Genomic DNA, 27,397 nt, shown 5'->3' with positions numbered 1-27,397 from the left:
ATTCATCTGTGGGTATCTAAAGAGTATCTGCTTCAAGAGGAATTTTACGTTTATTAATTAATTGCCTCCTTGGTGTGAGAGTTGCAATTTCATGTATTCATTATAACTTCATTGTGACATTTTTAAGCACACTAATGATGTCAATCCATGTGATAACATCAATTAGTTCATAGTGAAATTATTGAATTAATCTCAACCACTGGTAATTACTCTGGGCTACGTTAGTGCTTTTTTTTGCTCATAACCATTGCAGACAGAATCTAATGTTCTGAAAATCATTATTAAACCGGTCGAAAAAATAGTCCAGTGCCATTGTTTCAGCCACTCTGCTGTTCCAATTGCAGGTAATTTTCACCCTTTTTAGGTTACATTAAAGCTTGTAAAGCTTGGGTACTGTGGCAGAGCCCGCTGAAGGACCCATGTATGTGCATACCTATTCGATTTAGGGGCAGCTAGCTCACAACAAATTATAAAATAAAGGATTTGATGTTTGTGAATTTCTGAGCTGCTAGTGAGTATTCTGAGGTGTATAACTGTCCTATTTTGCTTACCTTACCACCAGGGTGAGACGCCAGTCATGTGTAAATCAGCTTTGCCCCCCTCAAAATGTATAGTCTAACACAAGCTGTTAGGCAAGGTCCCCTTTATATGGGAACACAAGCTACCACAGACATATTGTGGAGTTGTTGGGCTTTGTAAGTGAAAAAAAGGATGGATTAAATGTTCAAATCAGTCTCAGCCGCTGGTAATTACTCTCTTCCCTGCTTCTGACGCAGAGCACTGCATCAGCTTGGTCCCTGTCTCTCTCACACACTTTTTCACTCTCTCTCTCTCTTTCTTCTACTCCTCTCTCTGTGTGTCCAACCCTTTCTGCTTACACCTGTTGCATTTATGAAAGCTTTCTAAGATTGTGCTGCCAATGACAAAGCCACTAGCCTCAGCCAGCCATCTTTACATTTTTTGCACTTCCAAAATGGCTGTCATGTTGTCTTTAGACATTGATGGTGTCAATTCATGTAAGAAAGCCACATATTTATGGGTGAAATGTATTTATTTAGTTATGCATTTTTATATAGCGCAATCTTTACCCAAAGGTGTCAGAGGGCTTTACAGTAGAACTAAAATCACTTTACCTAAGGGCTTCAGGGTCCATGAATAGCATAACAGACACATACAGATAAACTCTAAAATCACATAATAATGGTAGTAAGGGCATAAGTCTACTACAGATATTAATGGTTAGAGTTACAAATATGCAAACTCACTCAAGATTACATTTTAAGAAGAGTTGAAGCAATTAGTGTTGAACAATTATATATTACATATTTACAGAGCATGATCTTCTCGCCATTGCTGGGGTTCTTGCGGTGCTTGTTTAGTCAGGCCTTCAGGGTGTACCTAGCACGGGCATATTGTCAATACTGCACATGTATAGCAGTGATGCTGGAATAATTTTTAGGTCGAGCCTGGGCTGTGCATGCGCTGCTCTGAAAGGCATGATGTATTCAGGTAGGTACTTGAAGCTCCGCCCAATCTCCATCCATATTGTCCATTGGCTTGTGTCAATGTTCACTGTAAACTGAAGCTGTTAAGTGGTCAATAGGCTTAGTAGTCCCTCCTTACTACCACCTTCTCTCATTTTGTAACCTCACATGGCGACATCCTATTGTTAAATGTGATGTAACTTGGTTGGTTTGAATTTCAGCCTCCGAGCACTATTTTCTCAAATAGCTTTGTCCACACTCTCTCCTAACTCTTTTTAAAAAATGTTATAGCACAGGCGCCGAACACATTTGCAATGCAATTGGTCTCACATTTGCGAGAATTTAAGCCATTGTAAATGACAATGTCTTTTGTTTTTTGTTTTAAAAACACATACATAAAAGACATTGTCACTTACAATGCCAATAGCTCAAACTCTCGTAAATGCGAGACTTACTGCATTGTAAAAGCTTGTTAGAGTGGGTGTACGGGCTATGGAAATCTCGTGATTTAATTGCTTTGATTGTACTTTCCATTATGCTAAAATATATTTTAAAATACTGGTACTTTGCTTTGTAGAGCAAGCAGTCTTTTGTGTCAGAAACCCCCTGGAATTCTGTGGCCTTCTTCGTTTAGCAGTAACCAGTAAGAGTGACATTGGTGTGAATTACAAAATGCATTCAGAAAAAGACCTCGGGGCAGATTTACAAGCCCCTTGCGCCACTTTTGCGTCACTTTTCCCTTGTTAAAAGTGACGCAAAAGTGGCGCAAGGAGCTTGTAAATCTGCCCCCTCATGTCCAGGTCTGAAACATAATTGTCCTGTCATAAGCTAAGTTCGAAGAGGCTTTAAAGGGGAAAGCCTACAGCAGAGCACCGGAGATAAAGAACTTTAAAGGAATCAAATAACAACAATAATAATATTAATAACAATAATACCGTGTTTTTTTTTTAAGTTTGCGCTTCATAGTAGAGTTTTTGAAGTTTGGAAGCCAGAAAAGAATAGATAATTTTATTTCCCAGTTTCATAGTACTCAGTTTACCAACCTTGTCAGGCGCCATGGTGTTTGTGGCCTTGGTATTCAGTGCAGCTAATATCAGCATTGAGCGTTTACCACATGAGCCATCTTTTCTTGAGACAACTCATCTAAACGTTGGAGATGATGAGTGGGAGTTTTTTTTTATTTTTCTAGTGGTAATTCAGGTAAGTAGATCAAGAGGGATATGACTTTTACAGCACAATATCTTAAAATTAAGCTTTGAAAAAAATAATATTAAAAGTCTCTTGCAATAGTGACAACTTTATAAAATTGCCCTCAAAGCTTTCAGCAGCATGTTTTTAGTGTCACACCGGAGGTATGTAAAGGTAGCAGGGCAGACTTGAAGTGATGCAAAATCCTTAGAATCTCATTCTCTTTATTAATGCTAAACATGAGAATAGCCGTAGGTATATTGCAAAATAAATATTGCAAACATTTCCAGAAGCTGACTTAATGATCAAATTAAAACGAGCTCACTTTTTTTTATAGAGGGTTATATTTAAGTTCCTGCAGAGGTTCGATCCACATGGTAAATTGTGTGCAACTGTTTAATTGAGGAATACCCAGCATGGCGAGCACTTGCTGCCATGCATCAAGCAAATGAGATGAGGAAAGCGGCCTACCACTGATTTTTAAAGGAAGCCTCAAAAGGACCCTTTTGTTTTATGTACTGTTTTCTTTATTGAATTTGTAATGTGCGCACTATGAATTGAATTGACTCAAGGCGCTTGCAGGCACAAACACGGTGGTGGACACAGGCAATGTAGCAGCTTGCAAAGGTGGGACGATGGCAGTGTAATATCCCGGAGACCAGGTTGGTGTTGCGCCAATTAGATTGCACAAGGAGATTACTGCTCCTTGGTGTCAGTGCAGATGACCCCTACAGTCATGGCTGCTACCTGGAGGAAAGTGGTGGGGGGGGGGGGGGATCGGGTTAAAAAAAACACTTACCGCCTGGCCGGCCACCGCCACCTCTCCTGCGTCCTCTTCCTGGATTCTTGGGAGAAACAGTAAACAGGAAGCATCAGGGCTCCCAAGCTCCCCGCAGCCAATCACCAATCACAATGTTGCAGTGCAGCGTTGTAATTGGTCTGAGCGCCGTAACACGGTGCTCAGTCAGGGGCTGGAGGGGTGGGCATGTGATCCCTGCAGGCTGTAATGCAGCCTGCATGGAGAACAGGGAAATTGTGCATGACTGTGCTGCCGCAGTAGGAGGATCAAATAAAATTATATTAACATTATAATTTTATTTTTTCCTTTCTTTTACTGCTTCAAACAGTGGGGTGATAGGAGCCACCACTAGACCCCTAATTTCCTCCTCCCACAAACAATTGGACCTAGGTGGGGCAGCTAACAAAATAAGACTGCACTGGTGAGCATTCGTGAGCAGTATGCCAAGTTGTTCCTGCGAATATTCACAATCACAGTGCAATAACGATTAATCCAATATCAGGTGTGCCAGGACAGGGGGAGAGGTCAATAAATGTGAGTGACATGTCTCCCATATCAGTGAATGATTCCCCAATGGAGTGGAAGAAACAAAAGAAGGAGTATACTGTAGGTTGCAGGGAAGGGGAACCAAAAATCTATGAACAACTGTTCCATGGAAAATCACAGGTGTTCGCAACAAAATAAATGATGCAGACTTCTTTTTGCAGTTTCCTTTAGCGCAAACTCGACTCAAAGGCTTTGTAGCGTGTTCCACGAGCATCAGTTACATTACACAAGGGTTCATAACCTATCCTGAAAGGAGCGCCTCGGTTCACAGAGTTCACAAATCTATTATTCAAGTAATGGTTTCGTGCAAAAAAAGGCTCATAGGCAGTCTTTGATGAATTTCAATCTCTGTAGTTTATTTGAAAAACCTTTCAAATTGTTAGCTCCACAAACTATGGTAACAAATCAATCTGCCAACGCGTTTTGTCCACACTTCGACATCATCAGGGCTCCAAATTATGTATTGATAATCTGCTCCGAATTTCCTGTTCCATCCATCCCATTAATGTGGAAGTTGTCTGACTAGTAGCATGTTCAAATCCAGCACGCCTTCTCTCCCGGCTGGTTCGATAAATCCAACCAATGATTGAGCTTATGCTGAGACTCAAACCAGGCTCAAAGTTCCAAAATTGGCAGCTCTGGCTGTTTCACCACATCCTCTCCACATACTCTCCCCGCAACCTCTCTTGGCAATCATTTATTATAGCCAGCACATGCTACCCTACAACAAAGATGGGATATTAATGAGATGCACACAAAGGGCTTCTCCAACTATGAGGCTGCAGGAATGGAGGTTGCCATTGAATATGCAATGGATGGTCTACCTATTTTGGTGCTTGGAATATGACAAAATACAAATAATAGTGGAGGGTCAAAAGAACGAATTTCTAAGGGAACGACTATGTGTGAGAACCAGTGGCAATAGTCCACTAATCAGGGTACATCATTCGTAGTTGTTGAAAAATACCCATCAGTAGCTCTTCCTTGGCGCCCTTTTCATCATGTGGGTTCCTTCTAACCATGAAGGATGGTTTTTTGGTGTGGTCAATATTGACAGCATAAGGACCAGTGATGGTATAACTGGGTCACAGGGAGCTACTGAAAAGCAGTGCGAGGGGGTGTGATAAAGTGCAAAAAGTGCAGGATAGTGATATATAAAATTAGATAACTATGAGGAAAAATTATTTATTACAGACCTCAGTGTTTCTAAGAGTTAAAAAGAGCGAAATTGGTAGTTTCACCTAATAGCTACCAACAGGTTGGTCGACATGTTTCAGCAGATTTTTGGATCACAGAGGTATCCACTGCATTCCTCAGGACCTGTATCGCTACTGCTTGTGATGTGTTAGAAGAAGTAAAAAGGAAATATTTCACCTGGGTACTAGTGAAGAATCATTCTCCCAGCTGAGAAATCCGGTGTAAACCAAACATAGTCGAAAACAGAGAAAAACATACAATTAGTATATCTACGATATCCAAAACACTTTCATGGTATATCATATCTGTAAAGAGAACCTATCATGCAATCCTCTTTGTAGTACTTTTATTCCTACATCTAACCACAATACCTCGAGATGATATGTAGTAGGACTCTCACTTACCATATTGTGCAGGAGAGTACTGCCTCACCTCACCTGGCTCACGGCGCAGGTAGTTGAAGCACCGCTCTAATGTAAAAAGAAAGACATACAAAGACAAGTCAGCAACCGCTGACTTCACACTTAATCACAACTTTTTCCGGCGTGTTTGCGGGTCAATTGGCCAATATGCCCTGTCTAGGGCCTCGGCAGAATTTAATTGCATGGCAAAAGCGAGACCTCCGTTAACAGGGAAGGATGTCTTTTGTCTGTTGTTCTTAAGAGAAGAACGATAATATTCACTCATAGATTGAAGCTTAAACGGCATCTGTGTTAGCCCAGGTCACCGCCTTGCAGTAACTCATGGTTATTAGATGTCGATGTTAACTTTCATTGTTAAGGATCATGTAAACAAGCGGCCATGACTCTGCGTCGCAAACAGTCCCCCTGAGTCTTCTAAATGAGCCACAGAGAAATTACTAGCGTCTATTATTGTGTCGTTTCGAATAGTACGAGAGTAAATAATGCCCCAGATCTACAGCGCAACTTAGCGGTTATGGCAATGTGCATTCCGCCGCAGTGGGTTGATGGAAAGACAAATATACTCCCACCTTGTAAGCGCTATCGAATTACACTTCGAACGGAATGCAGCATAACCAGTTATACGCACTAGCGCTCAGCGCTGTCGAGCTCTCCCTGCTCTGTGCAATTGTAAGGAGAACGCACGCATTCAGTGGCAGCAGACTTCAGCGATCGCTGACAGACAGGACCAATTGGTCCACACTAGACCAAGATCAGTGACCCCTAGAGCAGTAGGAACTCTCTGGGACATGCCAGCCGTGACAGGTCACCATCCCTGTGGGAATTGTGCTGCATGCCCGCAGACTACCAAATCAAGAACTATTGACATTGGGGGTGGGCGTCCGTGGGAACAAAGGCGCTTCACCAATTGCAATAGTCTAAATGTCATCTACCTGGTAGTCTGCCCCTGTGAGTATAAATACGTGGGGATGACGACCAGAAAAGTTAAGACACGAATTTCCGAACATAAAAGCACCATTAGGTGTCGGAAACAGTCCACCAAAATGACCAATCATTTTCTGGAGGTGGGACACGGCCCAAATGATTTTCGTTGGACTGTGCTAGAACAACCACTGATACCAAACCACGTGACTGATATAAACAAGTTTCTGTTTAAGAAAGAACAAAAATGGGTGTACACCCTTAACTCAGACAAGGACGGGTTGAACGATGACATCCCGTGGATGTCACTCTGACAATTTTCCCCTGTAACAGTCTGTGGGTAGACTTTAGATATGTAAACCCCATCAGGGGTTTGGCATTAGTTCTGACCAGAAAATTGGCTACGTCTGCCTACTCATGGTGATGGTATCTACTCATATTATCATTACCCCTAGACCATCCATAGATTAATTATGAATCCCATCTAGTAGTGTGGATCCTACTATGAACAGGTTGCCATTGACACGCTATTCATTATGGCACTACATATCCCACAACACCCCAGTTGTGCATATCAACAATCAAACTGCCAGCGAGGTCTGCTGGCATTCTTAAATTCAATGATCAATTTTGACGTCTAATCAGACCGGAGGGCCGTCTTAAACAAATGCTTGCGTATCTGATTATGTAAATATAATATATGATTAATAGATCATGCAAACAAAACGTGCAGAATCAGGTCCTTTGTGCCCTGTAACCACCGGATTACGGACTACATGTCCCATAATCCTTTAGGGTCAGGGGATGCAATGGGACACGCCCACTCAAGGAAGTAAAACTGTTGCTGCTAGCTACGCGCGTCACCTCCCCTTACAGCCAGAGGGACGCTGGAAGTACCGACGGACAGGTAAGAGATCACCTCTCTATGCCTGTCTGTCAGCGATCGCTGAAGTCTGCTGCCACTGAATGCGTGCGTTCTCCTTACAATTGCACAGAGCAGGGAGAGCTCGACAGCGCTGAGCGCTAGTGCGTATAACTGGTTATGCTGCATTCCGCTCGAAGTGTAATTCGATAGCGCTTACAAGGTGGGAGTATATTTGTCTTTCCATCAACCCACTGCGGCGGAATGCACATTGCCATAACCGCTAAGTTGCGCTGTAGATCTGGGGCATTATTTACTCTCGTACTATTCGAAACGACACAATAATAGACGCTAGTAATTTCTCTGTGGCTCATTTAGAAGACTCAGGGGGACTGTTTGCGACGCAGAGTCATGGCCGCTTGTTTACATGATCCTTAACAATGAAAGTTAACATCGACATCTAATAACCATGAGTTACTGCAAGGCGGTGACCTGGGCTAACACAGATGCCATTTAAGCTTCAATCTATGAGTGAATATTATCGTTCTTCTCTTAAGAACAACAGACAAAAGACATCCTTCCCTGTTAACGGAGGTCTCGCTTTTGCCATGCAATTAAATTCTGCCGAGGCCCTAGACAGGGCATATTGGCCAATTGACCCGCAAACACGCCGGAAAAAGTTGTGATTAAGTGTGAAGTCAGCGGTTGCTGACGTGTCTTTGTATGTCTTTCTTTTTACATTAGAGCGGTGCTTCAACTACCTGCGCCGTGAGCCAGGTGAGGTGAGGCAGTACTCTCCTGCACAATATGGTAAGTGAGAGTCCTACTACATATCATCTCGAGGTATTGTGGTTAGATGTAGGAATAAAAGTACTACAAAGAGGATTGCATGATAGGTTCTCTTTACAGATATGATATACCATGAAAGTGTTTTGGATATCGTAGATATACTAATTGTATGTTTTTCTCTGTTTTCGACTATGTTTGGTTTACACCGGATTTCTCAGCTGGGAGAATGATTCTTCACTAGTACCCAGGTGAAATATTTCCTTTTTTATTTCTTCTAACACATCACAAGCAGTAGCCATACAGGTCCTGAGGAATGCAGTGGATACCTCTGTGATCCAAAAATCTGCTGAAACATGTCGACCAACCTGTTGGTAGCTATTAGGTGAAACTACCAATTTCGCTCTTTTTAACTCTTAGAAACACTGAGGTCTGTAATAAATAATTTTTCCTCATAGTTATCTAATTTTATATATCACTATCCTGCACTTTTTGCACTTTATCACACCCCCTCGCACTGCTTTTCAGTAGCTCCCTGTGACCCAGTTATACCATCACTGGTCCTTATGCTGTCGATATTGACCATACCAAAAAACCATCCTTCATGGTTAGAAGGAACCCACATGATGAAAAGGGCGCCAAGGAAGAGCTACTGATGGGTATTTTTCAACAACTACGAATGATGTACCCTGATTAGTGGACTATTGCCACTGGTTCTCACACATAGTCGTTCCCTTAGAAATTCGTTCTTTTGACCCTCCACTATTATTTGTATTTTGTTCAGTTACCCCCGGGGAGTATAGTGCTGAGTGGTCATTAAAAATAATCCCTGAGACCCAAAATAACCCCTGCTTAATTAATGCTTGGAATATGACATCATAGTGCAGGGCTCTAGGTCATAAAATATCCTTAACTTGAAAATGAAGAGCGTGAATGTTTACAATCTGGAAGTATCTAACGCGTACAAAGCAGAAATGGAGGTGGCAAGCAGGAGTCTAAATGCATCAATTGGAAGTTTTGCTGTGTTACAGATAGGAAAAGTACCAAATGATAGTAATGTCCTAGACATAAATTGACAGCAGTAATGGCAATCGATGAAGTTGAGGATTGGACCATTACACCTCTATATGAGTTGAATTTCTTAGCTGAAACGTCAGTATCTACTTACACATAATTATAAAGTGCTTCAGGAAGAAAGGTGGGGGTCCGTTTGGAGTCGTTCTTGGTTGAAACAAAGTGTATTCCTATTTATCAGGTTAAATGGTTGACTGAAACTCAAGAAAATCGCTGTTGGACCTGGCCCTTTTTTGCTGGGCCACCCCCAAACATTTTGCCTCCTATTTTTTGTGAATTTGTTTTTGTTGACTTTACGACCCTTGTACTTCACAACTGCTAACCAATGCTAAAGTGCTTGTGCGCTCTCCTTAAAACATGATAACATTGGCTCATATCCAATTGGGCTATTTTATTTACTTATAAGTCCCTAGTAAATTGGTACTTTATGTACCAAGAGCATGTAAACTAAATCGTTCTAGTGGGCCTGCAGCACTGATTGTGCCACCCACTTATGTAGGCCTTTAATCATGCCTTAGGCGTGCCATTGCTAAGCATGTGTGTGCAGTTAAAACTACCATTTTGACCTGGGAAAGTAAACCATTTGCCAGGGCCAAATATTACTTCTAAAAACATATATGTCACCTCTAAGGTAGGCCCCGGACTGCCCCAAAGGCAGGATGAAGTGAATTTAAAAACGTGAGTTTGTACTTTTATGTTTTTCATGTCCTGGTAGTGAACACCTCTTAAATTAATGTTTTTCCACTGCAAGGCCTGTCTCTTCCATAGGATATCATTGGAGTTGCCTTATTGCATTTTGTAAGTGTAATTTCCAAATGAGGAGACATGACTGGTTCATGCTTGGTGTCTCCGAAATCTTAATTTAAAATCCAGACTTACGGTGAAGTCAGATTTTAAATTACAATTCTGAAAATGCCACTTTTTGAAAGTTGACATTTTATTGCTTTACCTATTTTGTGCCTGCAGCCTGTCTGGTCACGTGTCTGGGTGTAGTTGGCAGTTTGGCATTTTGCATTCCTCCTATAAAACCTCACACAATGGGAGCTTAGGTGTGGCTGTATTGGCTGTATTGGCTATCGCTGGCAAGATCGGAGGGAGGAGCTGGGCACAGTCTCACTTACACTAGAATAGGCTGCCTCTACACAAAGGGCTGCATACCCCCTGAAAGTTAGTCTGGAACCAGGATAGGGAAGGGAAGGCAAGACATTAATAAAACAAGATCTTTTTTTACAGTATGCTTTCCCCACCTCCATGACCTGTGACGTGGCTGTATTAATAGGCATTTAGGCCCAACTCACTCATAAATTCATTAAATCTATTAACAAGGGATTGCATTCCTACACCAGTTCTTGAAATTAAAACACAGTCATCTGCATAAAGTAGAGCGGGGAGATTTCTCTGCCCCACCCCTGGAACATCAATCGCCCCTGCATTCAAATAGCGCTCCAAATCATTTATGTACAGGCAAAACAGAAAAGAGGCTAACACGCAACACTGTTGGACACCACTGTTCATCTTAAAGGGAGAAGACAGTTCTATGTGATGTTGCGGTGTGTCTGTGCTAAGAAGTGAACCAGGCAAAAAAACACAAAGGGTCTTGACTCAAAACTCAGCAAGGCTGAGCCAAATTTCAATAATATAACAAAACGAACGCCAGTGCTGAGAACTTCAGTCAGAAGCTGACAAACTGTAAGGGGAAAGGTTGTTATGAATATAACATGAACAACTTGCTTAAGGATTTGCAAAAAATAATAATTTTTAATTGCTCTTTTTAGGTTTTTTCACTTTTTGAATGCAATTTTTTGCGCATGGAAATACAAACATAATATATATACAATATATACAAAAACAGATAATACTGTTGATTTAACACTTGCACGCTTCATACATTCTTGGCCAGTCATTCACACAAATTCAAACACTCAATGAAAAAGGTAATAGGTCTTGGTGTCAAAAAATGAAGTAGGTTGTACATTCTGAGAAGTAGTTATCTTAGTTTGTCAAAGTTGAAACATTTGTAAATCAGATAGGGTTTCAAAGTCTCTTGCTATTCACTATCAATTATTTGACAGGAAATATTTTTCAATGACCCGAGACCAATGTGGTCTACGCGTTTCAAACCCCGGTACTTGTGGGGGTTCTCCTCAGGACCAAAAGTGACACTGCAATAATAGAAAAAAGAGACACGACTTTAGAAAGGTGACCTGTACTAAGAAACTCTACCTCTGTGCTAGGCACTGGCAACACTGTCCTACCTTGGTTCCTTTGTTCAAAAAATCCCGACTTGTAATCAAAGAGGAATGTATTTACAGTTGAAGAGCGCGCGGGGGCTAAGGAAAGGGGGAGAGACGGCAATCAGGTGCTGCAATTAGTCATCCCAATCAAAAACTTGCAACCAACTGTATTTCTACGACCTATGTGGGGCTTACCTACTCGGAAAGCGGCATCTATGGCGCTTTGGAAATCTGATGTCTGTACTTCTTCTTGATGCGAGAGGGCTCGAGTCCCTTAAAGAATATCACCCGCTGTATGGAAAGGCACAACAGGCGTAAATTAGGCTTCGGTCGCGAGTGCGCGTTTAATACGAATCAGCGTCTCAGTCAGTGCTAACGGTACGTTACATACCGTTTAGTGCCGATATTGCTCTTCAAAGCGGGAAGGCTCGGTGCTTCACCTTTGCTCACTCGACTGTGTGAAGGTACTAGTCAGTGACTTCCTGGTCGGGTAACTCCTCCCCCGGAGTGGTTCTGGGAGTTGGAGTTCCACAAAGGGGTGGAATACACCGCTGGGGTTTGGGCAAAACGAGGAGCATGGATACGCTCTGTAGGTTGTAGTTTTGTGGGCAGGGTGGCCACTCGAAAAATGTGGATGGATACTCCTTGACACATGTGAATACATCTGGAAGGGAAAACAACGCTGGTGCTGGAGGAACTAGCTGCTGGGTTTATATATTTCAGAAATTTCGTTGAGTCCCCTCAGGGCTGTGTTGAATTTCATGATTAACATCGCTTCTCGCTGGCATAATATTGCATCTAAATCTCCTCCTCGTGGGTCATTCTCTATCTTAGAGAGTACTGTCCATTTTAGGTCGGTTTGCACATGGTTTTTACTCGACCAGTGGTTAACCAATGGGGCATTCTCAACTCCTCTCCAAATTCTGGATTTGTGCTGGGTGATTCGGTGTCGCACTTCCTGTGTGGTTTTCCCTATGTATACCAACGGGCATGGGCAGACAATCGCATAGACCACGTTTTTGGTCTTACAATTTGTGAACGTGTCGTGTTTCCAATGAATGTTGTACAATGAATCTTCTAATGTTTCATCACAACATGAACAAGTTCCACACTTGTGATGTCCTTTGGTTGGAGGTAATCCGAACAAGCTCCTCAAGGTTGGGGCTTTTGTGATTGGAAGGGCAGCCCTTACAATGTGGTTTGCCACGCGTTTTTCTTTCTTATAGGCAAACAATGGTAGTGCTTTAAAGTCTTCATGGAGATCTTTCAGCAAATGCCAGTTCGACGAAATTAATTTTTTATGTTGGCTAGCTGCTGGGCAAAATGTGGTGACACACACCAGTCTTTTAATATCTGTTTTGATCTTCTTTTCAAGCAGCGTCTCTCGAGGTGTCCACCAAGCTCTTTTTAGGGAGTTCTTTAGCAATTTTTTGGGGTATCCTCTTTTGATTAGCCGATCTTTTAGATGGCCAGCGTGTTCAAAATATTCCTCTTTTCCTGAACAATTTTGATGAATTCTAAGAAATTGACCGAACGGAAGGTTCTGTCTAAGGCTGCGTGGGTGGTTGCTAGTGAAATGTAAGGCTTTATTCCTGTCTGTCGGTTTGCGGAATAAGGTGGTGCTCAGTCCTCCTTCATGGGGCTCAAGTTTGACATCCAAAAATGTGATGGAATTATTCGAGGCCGTGCATGTAAACTTGATGTCATTGGTCCTTGAGTCGAACCAGCCTACGAATGTATTCAGTTCATCATGTCCTCCTGTCCAAATGAGGAAGATGTCGTCAATATAACGCATGTAATTAGATATGCAATAGCTGAAGGGATTGTTGTTATAAATGAATTTTTCTTCAAATAATCCCATGAACATCACTGCCAGCTCTGGGGCGAAGGGACAACCCATCGCTACCCCCTTTATTTGGTAAAAAAACTCGGAATCAAAGGTGAAAAAGTTTTTTTGTAATGCAAAACTTGCCAACCCAAGGAGAAAATCCATCGGTACCCTCACTGGTCTTTCCCTCTTGTCCAAAAAGACTGTCAGTGTCTCAAGCGCTTGTTCTTGCGGGATTTGGGTATAAAGTGAAACTACGTCTAACGTCACTAGAAGTTGTCGGTTGCCATCAAACTGGATTGTTGATATTTTATTGAGAAAGGCCGTGGTATCTTTGAGATGGGCTGGAATGGTTTCGATGAACGGTTTCAGAAAGAAATCAATGTATTTTGCCACTGGTTCCATGAGGGATTCACAGCCCGAGACGATGGGACGACCTGGCGGATTGGATTCGTCTTTGTGCATTTTGGGCAGCACATAGAACACCGGAGTTCTGGGGTGTTTATTTTGTAGAAATGCTAGTTCTTTCGGTCCGACTATGCCCTGTTCGTGACCTTTTTGTATCAAGTCAAAAAGTTGATTCTTTATTTCCGTGGTGGGGTCCTTTCCTATGCGCCTATAGCACGTGTTGTCATTTAGTTGTCGGTGAACTTCTGTTTTATATTTATTAATGTCCCAGATCACGATTGCTCCTCCCTTGTCGGCCTGTTTCACAACCACTGTTTTATCATTTTTGATAGACAATAAGGCGTCTTTCTCGGCTTTTGGTAGGTTATACTTCACGAAATTTCTCTTTTTTTCAATTGAAGATATCCCTGATAGGACTGTGCGTTCGAACGTCAATACCTCCTTGGGGATTTTGGATCCTATTGGGCAAAAAGTGGATTTTATTTTGAGGCCGGTTAGCTCCTCATGTTGTTCTTCTTGGGTTTCTTGGAAGAATGTTTTTAACCGAATTTTGCGGCAGAATTCTAACGTCTCTAGCTTCATTTTGACGAAGTCTGTCGGTCTAGATGGAACAAAGTTCAAGCCTTTGGTCAGAATAGCCATTTCCGCTGTTGTGAGAGTTTGATCAGATAAATTATAAATGGGTGATTTATCTAATTCTTGTAAAATTGCCGACGAGTCCTCATCTCCCATGGTTGGGAAAAGCGGGTCCGGCCCCTGCCTCTCTGTTGTCCTCTCCCTAAAAAAGGCGTTTGGTTTTGTTGTTGTGGTTGTTGTTGTTGTAGCTAGTTGCCTTTTCTATTCAGGGGAGGCCTGGTAGTATTGTCCGAATCACTTCCTGACGATGAAGTTGTGTCCGAAAAGGTTAGAAATTTCCGGCGAGAACGTCCTTGGTTGTCTTGAAGAAATCTCCGTGAGTCCGACCGTGTATACAAATCCTTATTCAGGTAGGGATAAACGGATTCCAAGGAAAAGTTTTTCTTGTCTAAATCGAATTTTTTTCTTTTTTTTGTGTGACCGTGAAATCCTTGAATTCTAAGATTTCCTTGTCAATTTTCTCCAATAATGCTTTGGAGTCAGTGATCAGTTGGTTATTCTCGATTTCTCTTTGCAGAATTGAAATCTCCTCTAATTCCTTTAGTGATGTTCTATGTGCAGTCTCGATGGTTAGAACCATCAGGTCTCTGCTACATTTAGTTTCAATCCCGCTGAAACCTTTTTTGTAATCCGGGTCGTCGACAAATACTACTGGGATATTACGGATTTGGAGTCCCGATGGAATGGTTCCTGCTTTTAAGTGCTGTAATAAAAAATGTCCGTGTAGGTCAGTCCTTATTTGCTTTTTCCGTAATCGCGTTAGTTTATCCGACTCGTTTTGGGTATTAGCTGTAAGACTAAGTGCTGCTGATGCAAACACAGGGGGGTCTCTTATCAGATTCTGGATATGTTCCTCACTATACGCAAGTGTGTCTTTTTCAGCCATTACTCAGTTACGCATACAATGCACACTCAAATTCACAGAACGAAGAAAGGAAAAGTGAAAAGGCAAAGCTCGCCTATAAATAATTCCATTCACACCTGTCCATCCATGGACCAAAGACACCTTAACACTAAACAAATACCCTGTGGCAGCCACTTCTCTGCCCAACAGGACCTCGCGAGTAATCTACCCGCTCTAAAGTCAAAAAAACACAAAGGGTCTTGACTCAAAACTCAGCAAGGCTGAGCCAAATTTCAATAATATAACAAAACGAACGCCAGTGCTGAGAACTTCAGTCAGAAGCTGACAAACTGTAAGGGGAAAGGTTGTTATGAATATAACATGAACAACTTGCTTAAGGATTTGCAAAAAATAATAATTTTTAATTGCTCTTTTTAGGTTTTTTCAACTTTTTGAATGCAATTTTTTGCGCATGGAAATACAAACATAATATATATACAATATATACAAAAACAGATAATACTGTTGCTTTAACACTTGCACGCTTCATACATTCTTGGCCAGTCATTCACACAAATTCAAACACTCAACAAAAAAGGTAATAGGTCTCGGTGTCAAAAAATGAAGTAGGTTGTACATTCTGAGAAGTAGTTATCTTAGTTTGTCAAAGTTGAAACATTTGTAAATCAGATAGGGTTTCAAAGTCTCTTGCTATTCACTATCAATTATTTGACAGGAAATATTTTTCAATGACCCGAGACCAATGTGGTCTACGCGTTTCAAACCCCGGTACTTGTGGGGGTTCTCCTCAGGACCAAAAGTGACACTGCAATAATAGAAAAAAGAGACACGACTTTAGAAAGGTGACCTGTACTAAGAAACTCAACCTCTGTGCTAGGCACTGGCAACACTGTCCTACCTTGGTTCCTTTGTTCAAAATATCCCGACTTGTAATCAAAGAGGAATGTATTTCCAGTTGAAGAGCGCGCGGGGGCTAAGGAAAGGGGGAGAGACGGCAATCAGGCGCTGCAATTAGTCATCCCAATCAACAACTTGCAACCAACTGTATTTCTACGACCTATGTGGGGCTTACCTACTCGGAAAGCGGCATCTATGGCGCTTTGGAAATCTGATGTCTGTACTTCTTCTTGATGCGAGAGGGCTCGAGTCCCTTAAAGAATATCACCCGCTGTATGGAAAGGCACAACAGGCGTAAATTAGGCTTCGGTCGCGAGTGCGCGTTTAATACGAATCAGCGTCTCAGTCAGTGCTAACGGTACGTTACATACCGTTTAGTGCCGATATTGCTCTTCAAAGCGGGAAGGCTCGGTGCTTCACCTTTGCTCACTCGACTGTGTGAAGGTACTAGTCAGTGACTTCCTGGTCGGGTAACTCCTCCCCCGGAGTGGTTCTGGGAGTTGGAGTTCCACAAAGGGGTGGAATACACCGCTGGGGTTTGGGCAAAACGAGGAGCATGGATACGCTCTGTAGGTTGTAGTTTTGTGGGCAGGGTGGCCACTCGAAAAATGTGGATGGATACTCCTTGACACATGTGAATACATCTGGAAGGGAAAACAATGCTGGTGCTGGAGGAACTAGCTGCTGGGTTTATATATTTCAGAAATTTCGTTGAGTCCCCTCAGGGCTGTGTTGAATTTCGTGATTAACATCGCTTCTCGCTGGCATAATATTGCATCTAAATCTCCTCCTCGTGGGTCATTCTCTATCTTAGAGAGTACTGTCCATTTTAGGTCGGTTTGCACATGGTTTTTACTCAACCAGTGGTTAACCAATGGGGCATTCTCAACTCCTCTCCGAATTCTGGATTTGTGCTGGGTGATTCGGTGTCGCACTTCCTGTGTGGTTTTCCCTATGTATACCAACGGCCATGGGCAGACAATCGCATAGACCACGTTTTTGGTCTTACAATTTGTGAACGTGTCGTGTTTCCAATGAATGTTGTTAAATGTGAACAATGAATCTTCTAATGTTTCATCACAACATGAACAAGTTCCACACTTGTGATGACCTTTGGTTGGAGGTAATCCGAACAAGCTCCTCAAGGTTGGGGCTTTTGTGATTGGAAGGGCAGCCCTTACAATGTGGTTTGCCACGCTTTTTTCTTTCTTATAGGCAAACAATGGTAGTGCTTTAAAGTCTTCATGGAGATCTTTCAGCAAATGCCAGTTCGACGAAATTAATTTTTTATGTTGGCTAGCTGCTGGGCAAAATGTGGTGACACACACCAGTCTTTTAATATCTGGTTTGATCTTCTTTTCAAGCAGCGTCTCTCGAGGTGTCCACCAAGCTCTTTTTAGGGAGTTCTTTAGCAATTTTTTGGGGTATCCTCTTTTGATTAGCCGATCTTTTAGATGGCCAGCGTGTTCAAAATATTCCTCTTTTCCTGAACAATTTCGACGAATTCTAAGAAATTGACCGAACGGAAGGTTCTGTCTAAGGCTGCGTGGGTGGTTGCTAGTGAAATGTAAGGCTTTATTCCTGTCTGTCGGTTTGCGGAATAAGGTGGTGCTCAGTCCTCCTTCATGGGGCTCAAGTTTGACATCCAAAAATGTGATGGAATTATTCGAGGCCGTGCATGTAAACTTGATGTAATTGGTCCTTGAGTCGAGCCAGCCTACGAATGTATTCAGTTCATCATGTCCTCCTGTCCAAATGAGGAAGATGTCGTCAATATAACGCATGTAATTAGATATGCAATAGCTGAAGGGATTGTTGTTATAAATGAATTTTTCTTCAAATAATCCCATGAACATCACTGCCAGCTCTGGGGCGAAGGGACAACCCATCGCTACCCCCTTTATTTGGTAAAAAAACTCGAAATCAAAGGTGAAAAAGTTTTTGGGAATGCAAAACTTGCCAACCCAAGGAGAAAATCCGTCGGTACTCCGGTGTTCTATGTGCTGCCCAAAAGGCACAAAGACGAATCCAATCTGCCAGGTCGTCCCATCGTCTAGGGCTGTGAATCCCTCATGGAACCAGTGGCAAAATACATTGATTTCTTTCTGAAACCGTTCATCGAAACCATTCCAGCCAATCTCAAAGATACCACGGCCTTTCTCAATAAAACATCAACAATCCAGTTTGATGTCAACCGACAACTTCTAGTGACGTTAGACGTAGTTTCACTTTATACCCAAATCCCGCAAGAACAAGCGCTTGAGACACTGACAGTCTTTTTGGACAAGAGGGAAAGACCAGTGAGGGTACCGACGGATTTTCTCCTTGGGTTGGCAAGTTTTGCATTACAAAAAAACTTTTTCACCTTTGATTCCGAGTTTTTTTACCAAATAAAGGGGGTAGCGATGGGTTGTCCCTTCGCCCCAGAGCTGGCAGTGATGTTCATGGGATTATTTGAAGAAAAATTCATTTATAACAACAATCCCTTCAGCTATTGCATATCTAATTACATGCGTTATATTGACGACATCTTCCTCATTTGGACAGGAGGACATGATGAACTGAATACATTCGTAGGCTGGCTCGACTCAAGGACCAATGACATCAAGTTTACATGCACGGCCTCGAATAATTCAATCACATTTTTGGATGTCAAACTTGAGCCCCATGAAGGAGGACTGAGCACCACCTTATTCCGCAAACCGACAGACAGGAATAAAGCCTTACATTTCACTAGCAACCACCCACGCAGCCTTAGACAGAACCTTCCGTTCGGTCAATTTCTTAGAATTCGTCGAAATTGTTCAGGAAAAGAGGAATATTTTGAACACGCTGGCCATCTAAAAGATCGGCTAATCAAAAGAGGATACCCCAAAAAATTGCTAAAGAACTCCCTAAAAAGAGCTTGGTGGACACCTCGAGAGACGCTGCTTGAAAAGAAGATCAAACCAGATATTAAAAGACTGGTGTGTGTCACCACATTTTGCCCAGCAGCTAGCCAACATAAAAAATTAATTTCGTCGAACTGGCATTTGCTGAAAGATCTCCATGAAGACTTTAAAGCACTACCATTGTTTGCCTATGAGAAAGAAAAAAGCGTGGCAAACCACATTGTAAGGGCTGCCCTTCCAATCACAAAAGCCCCAACCTTGAGGAGCTTGTTCGGATTACCTCCAACCAAAGGACATCATAAGTGTGGAACTTGTTCATGTTGTGATGAAACATTAGAAGATTCATTGTTCACATTTAACAACATTCATTGGAAACACGACACGTTCACAAATTGTAAGACCAAAAACGTGGTCTATGCGATTGTCTGCCCATGCCCGTTGGTATACATAGGGAAAACCACATAGGAAGTGCGACACCGGATCACCCAGCACAAATCCAGAATTTGGAGAGGAGTTGAGAATGCCCCATTGGTTAACCACTGGTCGAGTAAAAACCATGTGCAAACCGACCTAAAATGGACAGTACTCTCTAAGATAGAGAATGACCCACAAGGAGGAGATTTAGATGCAATATTATGCCAGCGAGAAGCGATGTTAATCATGAAATTCAACACAGCCCTGAGGGGACTCAACGAAATTTCTGAAATATATAAACCCAGCAGCTAGTTCCTCCAGCACCAGCGTTGTTTTCCCTTCCAGATGTATTCACATGTGTCAAGGAGTATCCATCCACATTTTTCGAGTGGCCACCCTGCCCACAAAACTACAACCTACAGAGCGTATCCATGCTCCTCGTTTTGCCCAAACCCCAGCGGTGTATTCCACCCCTTTGTGGAACTCCAACTCCCAGAACCACTCCGGGGGAGGAGTTACCCGACCAGGAAGTCACTGACTAGTACCTTCACACAGTCGAGTGAGCAAAGGTGAAGCACCGAGCCTTCCCGCTTTGAAGAGCAATATCGGCACTAAACGGTATGTAACGTACCGTTAGCACTGACTGAGACGCTGATTCGTATTAAACGCGCACTCGCGACCGAAGCCTAATTTACGCCTGTTGTGCCTTTCCATACAGCGGGTGATATTCTTTAAGGGACTCGAGCCCTCTCGCATCAAGAAGAAGTACAGACATCAGATTTCCAAAGCGCCATAGATGCCGCTTTCCGAGTAGGTAAGCCCCACATAGGTCGTAGAAATACAGTTGGTTGCAAGTTGTTGATTGGGATGACTAATTGCAGCGCCTGATTGCCGTCTCTCCCCCTTTCCTTAGCCCCCGCGCGCTCTTCAACTGGAAATACATTCCTCTTTGATTACAAGTCGGGATTTTTTGAACAAAGGAACCAAGGTAGAACAGTGTTGCCAGTGCCTAGCACAGAGGTTGAGTTTCTTAGTACAGGTCACCTTTCTAAAGTCGTGTCTCTTTTTTCTATTATTGCAGTGTCACTTTTGGTCCTGAGGAGAACCCCCACAAGTACCGGGGTTTGAAACGCGTAGACCACATTGGTCTCGGGTCATTGAAAAATATTTCCTGTCAAATAATTGATAGTGAATAGCAAGAGACTTTGAAACCCTATCTGATTTACAAATGTTTCAACTTTGACAAACTAAGATAACTACTTCTCAGAATGTACAACCTACTTCATTTTTTGACACCGAGACCTATTACCTTTTTCGTTGAGTGTTTGAAATTGTGTGAATGACTGGCCAAGAATGTATGAAGCGTGCAAGTGTTAAATCAACAGTATTATCTGTTTTTGTATATATTGTATATATATTATGTTTGTATTTCCATGCGCAAAAAATTGCATTCAAAAAGTGAAAAAACCTAAAAAGAGCAATTAAAAATTATTATTTTTTGCAAATCCTTAAGCAAGTTGTTCATGTTATATTCATAACAACCTTTCCCCTTACAGTTTGTCAGCTTCTGACTGAAGTTCTCAGCACTGGCGTTCGTTTTGTTATATTAAAGAAGTGAACCAGGGGCACATCAATACCCATTCCTAGCATCTTTTACCATAATTTCCCTCTCACCTCACAATTAAAGGCAGAAGTTAGGTCCATAAAATAGTTTTTTTTGTCAAGATATATTTACTTATTACCAAGTGGAGGTTTAGGCATTGCTCCATAGTGCCCAAACCTCGTCTGAAACCGGATGTCCGCAAAAAGCCCCTTTTCAGCTATCCATGATTCAATGTAATTTGTTACAGAATAGTTGGTTTAGGTACAACATTATGAGTTGCCCTTCATGTCATGTGTGACTCATGTATAACTAGATTCTATATCCAGTAATTCACTGCAATGAAGCAGCAACATTGGGCAAAATAACTTGTCACCTACTACTGCTACGTCATAAAGAGTTTTGCTCTCATTGTCTATTTGACATCTCTCAGAACCCCTCGGTGAAAAGAAAAAAAACCAATGACTCTCTGTTATCCATTTTTAATTACATATATACAAAATGTATTCTGAAACTGGATTGTAAGACCTTAATTCTGAGTAGTGGGTTAAATGTAAGTGGTTTGCCAATGGATCAAAATTGCAAGAAGTGAATTTATTACTGCACCCCAATATGTTCTGTGATTGATTTCACAACAAAAACATAGTGAAATTTATCAGAGGATAATTTCAGGAACAACAGCCAAACATAAGCCCTTGAGTGTAGTAATTAGCAAATCTGCATATCATGTTTAATTTCCATATCAAAAACTCAGGATGGATGGAATTTACTGCACCTAGTAAAGATCCCAATGGGGGCTATTGCTATTTACCGGGTACAGTACATATCACTCATAAGCCACTCAAACCAGAATCAAATCCACAATGTGTGACCCAAAGACAAAGTTGAACCCTTGTAAAAGTGTGCACTGAAAGTCAGGTTGATAATAAGGGAAGTTCCTGAGATATTATATCGGAGGTATACAGTCAGTAGCAAGGAGTTTATGTACAAGAAGGAAGGTTAGAGACTTATTGGAATCTATAAGAAGTAGGCACTTGCAGTTGGAAGCTAGAAAGTGCCTCACTGATGTAAAATGTGATCCAAGTCTCTCAATGAGATCTGTTAAGAGCTCACTTAGAGACTTGAAACACCCACCAGTCTGTAGCCATGTTGTGACACATTAGCTTTGAACATCTTCTGATTTTGAAGAGGCCTATCTCTTTGAAAAGCTCAAGAGCTCTCTTACATATTTATGCCATTGCTCGAATGTAGATTGCTTCTAAGGATAGGGAAATACCTTCCCTATCCTTGGAATCAATCTACATGATGTTGCCCCAGAGATATCAAAACATTCATCCTATCATCAGAGACACGGAATGTCTTGCTGAGAACCAGTACCTGGAAAACCCCGGTAAGACAATCTGGGTACCTGCAGATTGCAGCCCCTCTACAAACTGAGGAGCAGTCAACTAGCTACAGTGATATCTTTGAGAGAGCAAAAGAAGGACTCACAGACGCCTAAAGTCATTGCCTTGAACATCGTTTATTTATAACAATACATTTAAATAAATTAAATTACATTTTCTGCTACATCCTCATTTTGCAAAAAAAAAATTTATTTTTGCCAAATATTAAATTTATAACTGCTTTTGCACAGAAAGAATTGTATTTTGCACCAATATTAATGATAGGTCATTCAATAGATTATTCTTTGTCTATGGTTCCTCAGAATACCTTTCCCTTATGATCCGGATGTTGCTATTACTATAGTTTGCACAAATATTAATGATAGGCCATTCTACAGGTAAATCTCTGTGCGTGGTTCCTCAGAATAACTTGTCCATATCATCCAGGTTTTGCTTTTATTGTATTTATTTTACATAGTCTCATTTTCCCCATCTTTTCTAAAAAAGAATGAGAGCTTCACTTTTGCCCTGTTATAATTGTACTTTGCACATTATAACGGTATTAGTATAAATATTAAAGGTTAGGGAATTGACATTTGCATATTTTGCTCATAAATAATTGCATTTTGCATTTAAAAATGCTGTACAGTAGATAAGTCTGGGTTTTGGCTTTTCTGAATATTTTGATGAATAGTGGAAGGATTTAGATGTACTTGTATCTATGTTCCAAAAAACCTATTTATGTTGAATGGAGATTTTAAGAAGTATAATGTATTTTATTTAATGATATGTTTGTAAATGTAATGTTTATATTGCCTTATTGACATGATATCAAACTGCTAATAAAACTGAAACTGAAACATGAGCAAAACTTGCATTTGTAGTGACAGAAGCTGCAATGAGTACTCTGTCTCCAATATTGTGTACTCTGTCTCCAATATAGGTGGAGAAGTGTGGCTCAGGGGTTAGAGGCAGCAGACCCGGAAGCTGAGATCGGTCCTGGACCAGGGTTCAATTCCCTGCCTTCTTGGGCAAAAAATTCCACGGACTCGATAATTCTCGCCCTGGTGCCTCCTCGACTCACGGGTTCACACTCTGCGACTCTGGGCAATAGCTTGCTTAATCTCCACAACGGCCCCTCGCGGCGGGATGCCTGACTTTCACCTTGTGGATACCCTGCTATCTCACAGGGGAATACCAGGAAGGGTTCCCTAAGCAAGCGCCGGGAAACCCACTGCGGGTAGCTGTGCGCTATATAAACTCAACTACATTTACAATATAGTGAGACCTCTCCTAAACTGAATAATCTGAATCACAGTCAAAGATATTGAATTTTCAGGCACCATGATATTGACTTTGATTATAGTTCCTCACTATGGCTACATTTTGCACGAATGATTGCTCAGTTAACTTAAATTCTGGGTGCATTTGCTTTTGACTTGTTAATATGGGTAGACCGAAGATGGATTTATAAATATACCTTCGTGTTTTGTTTAACCAGCTGTTGGAATAACCAGAAAATTACAGCAGCCCATGGGTTAGTGTTGGTACAAAGGAAACCTTCATCTCCTGTAATAATGATTTTATCGATGGGCTGGCCAGATTATTGGATTACTTCAAGAAGGCAAATTTAAGGAATGCAGCTTTGTTGTCCAAGGCTAGAAGTTGAGACTTGACTGATCCTTTTGGTTATCACTCTATCCCAAAATACTTGCAAGATGCAACATTTTGGATAATGTTGCCATCCAAGGTCCAAAACCGCTTTGAATTTGGGTACTGAGCGAATACTACTACATTAGGTGTGTAGTACTTAAACTCCAGATTATTATTACAGCACCACATACTTTATTTATTTAATTTTTGTTGCCGGAAAATACTGAAATTGTTACAAAGAATGGTATAACTTTTGACTTGCATAATAACTAGCTAGAATCTGTTTCGTTTTTGCATGCAGGCCCTAAGAATTCCAGACACTGACTTGCATCTTTCTCACCATTTTCTGAATGATGAATATTCTCACATTCCCTTTCTGGCATCTGTTATCTAAATTGGTGTTTCACTTTCATCACTGTTTCCTTTTAAAACCCTTCTAGTGTGTGTATCATATTATCTGGATTACTAATTCTTGCTTTTACTTCATTAATTCTTTCCATAAATTTTTCCATGTCTTTCTGCATTCCTCCAGTTTCTCTGTGTATCAAATCTGTATTAGTCTGTATTAGATGACTTGCTTGTCTGTCAGCATAGATGAGGTAATTATATATTAGTTACCCCAGCGAACAGTCATGTTGGTGTTCATTGTGCACATGTATTACAAAGACACATATTTACATCAAATGTGAATTGCATTCTAGCTCCGATTTGAGACAATACTCTTCCAATCACAGCTTGTTAATAACCAAGTCTGCAAATTATATTTTCTATTTGTCCTAAATATCATAGTGATTGCTTACAGGAGAAGCTCTTGTGATTCTCTTTCTCTCTAGTAACTCTTTTTCTCCTTGCCACGTTAAATACCACCAGGGATGGTAGCATGGTAACAATTAAATTCAATGTAATGACCAATAAAACAATGCAGTATTTCAAGATTGTGCAATTGTTAGTATAAATTATTCAACATCGGATTTGAAGTTCAAGATTCCTGCCAATCTTATAGAACCTGTTAATTTTCCTTTTCTTGATTCATCATTTGTTCTTAGGAAATTAAGACGGATCTAACCCCTTTCCAGGATGCCCCCACCATACACAGCTGGCTCTGAGGTGTCACATCTCCAGACTGCTAGTTCTTCAACAAAGTCCTGGTCGCCAGCTTGTGTGGTGCATTAAGGATGCAAACCTCCCCTTGACTCAGGCACAGTTGCATCCTGATAGTCTTACGTTTTGGAAATCAGCTTTTTCCACTGCTGGTAAGTGGTCCAGGAACATCAACTTTGCTCCAAATCTGCTCCAGGTGTAGAGAGCTCAATGAGTCAGCAGTCATCTCCTATGATGCCAAGCCATACCTCCTCATGCTTCCCCTATTTTTTACCCTCTGGTCATTCAGTCATATCTTGCTAAGTTTTACAACTTTTATTGCTATTTCATTTTGATTATTGGTTGTTGATACTTACATACTGAGCACTTTTAGTGGCATGATTCTTTTTATTTCATTCTGTCCTACGAATATTATGACCCAATGACATTTTAAGGAGGCATTCTTTCCTGCATCTGCCAGTCAGCAGCTGGATTAGGACATTATATGTGCTTAGGTAACACACCTTATGTCCTTAACATTATCGCCACTTCTATTCTGCCCAACACTGTGTCAACATTTTGGGCCTTCAGTTAGTGGTAGAACATGAGTAACTCAAGACAAAATGTGCCCATCATTATCTAGACAGTGGCGGCAGGAACAGGTAAGCACAGTGGCGGAGTTTGTGGAAGAACGTGAGTCACTCAAGACAAGATGTGGCCATCATAATCTAGACAGTGGCGGCCAACAAAGGTAAGCATGGTGAAGCAGATCAGGGGCAGGGCAGGGTGTTAGGGGGGAAGTCGACAGACAACAGAATAGGTATAATTAAATAAATAAAATGAAACTAATCTGTCTTCTGTTGACTTCCTCTCCAGCCATGCCCCATCCCTACCCATGGCACTTACTAAGGCCGGCTGCCACTGTATCTAGAAAGATGCTTTTCTGTGACTTGGTAATCAGAAAGAAACGTTTTAGCAATGTCATCAGATACCTTGCAATTTGTGCTATTAGCCACTTTGACATAGTGATATGTGTTTCCATAATTAGAAAATTTTAATTATTAGCAGTAACATTAGAAAATGGTATTGGGGCAGCCTCACTCAAAACCAGTGGCGAGGGTCATATATGCACAGCATGTTTCTCTTGTTGAAACTACAGATGTGTTTCTGTATCACAGAGTGTGTAGGAGCACCATAACCTACTGCATTCCTTAACTGTTCAGAAAGATACTTATGTAGAAATGGGTGAAATCAGAAAATATTCTGATTTCTTGAAGAAATGCTAAATCTAGATTAGTATCCACTGGTGAAATTCCCTTCACCGTTAATATCACTATTGCTCCCACTTGATATATGCATTTGATAACTAATCATCCACCTACAGCAACCATGCTATCTCCTGTAGAAAAGCCACCGTTTCTGGAGTCACCTGCAGCATCCAAGCACACTTATTTGTCTGGGCATATATCAATCAAAAAAGGCCTCAGCTCGATTATCTTATCTTGTTGGGGTTTTGAAACAAATTTCCAACTTTTCAGGGAATGTCAACGAATCTCAGTACTACTACATGAATTCCAGGACAATCATATAATTTCAGAGGTATTCCAATGTGTAGCTAATACATCTGCAGCTGGATCAGGATTTGCATCCTTTCTTAAGATGTACCTGATCACCACTTTTCAATTTTCATATCACCAAGAAGTTTGCTCCTGAATGATCACTTTCCATCTTGGTTAATCAAATGTTCTAAATGTATTTAGAACATGTTTTACAGGTCTATAAAGTTTGTTTCCTATGCGAGAAAGGTGATATATTAATATACTTTAGTTTATGCAACATACCTTCCTGTTGCTAAGTGCATTGAGCAGTTGCCTTTACAGCTATGTTTAGACTTCATAAATAGCCTAAATAAATATTTGAATTAATGGGTCAGCCTCTTAAATCGCTCATTGTTGTGTTCCCAACTTGTATATCTCTCCTGCTGCTTCTCGATCGACATTCACATAAGTGGATACAATTTGATACAACATTTGAGAATCCAAAATATTGAAACGAGTTTTGTGGGAAATTACATTCATAAAAGTGTCCAAAAATAAGCTCACAAACACCTAAAAGTATGAAATCCCATTTATGGATAAAAAAAGGAAATAAAACACACAAAAAGCATACATAAAAATCATAAACATGAAGGAACTGACCGATTGTGATTTTATTTTTAAAGACAACT

The sequence above is a fragment of the Lissotriton helveticus genome, chromosome 4_1 (genome assembly GCF_964261635.1).
Source record: "Lissotriton helveticus chromosome 4_1, aLisHel1.1, whole genome shotgun sequence".
Lineage (NCBI taxonomy): Eukaryota > Metazoa > Chordata > Amphibia > Caudata > Salamandridae > Lissotriton > Lissotriton helveticus.
This window is presented reverse-complemented; position numbering follows the sequence as displayed.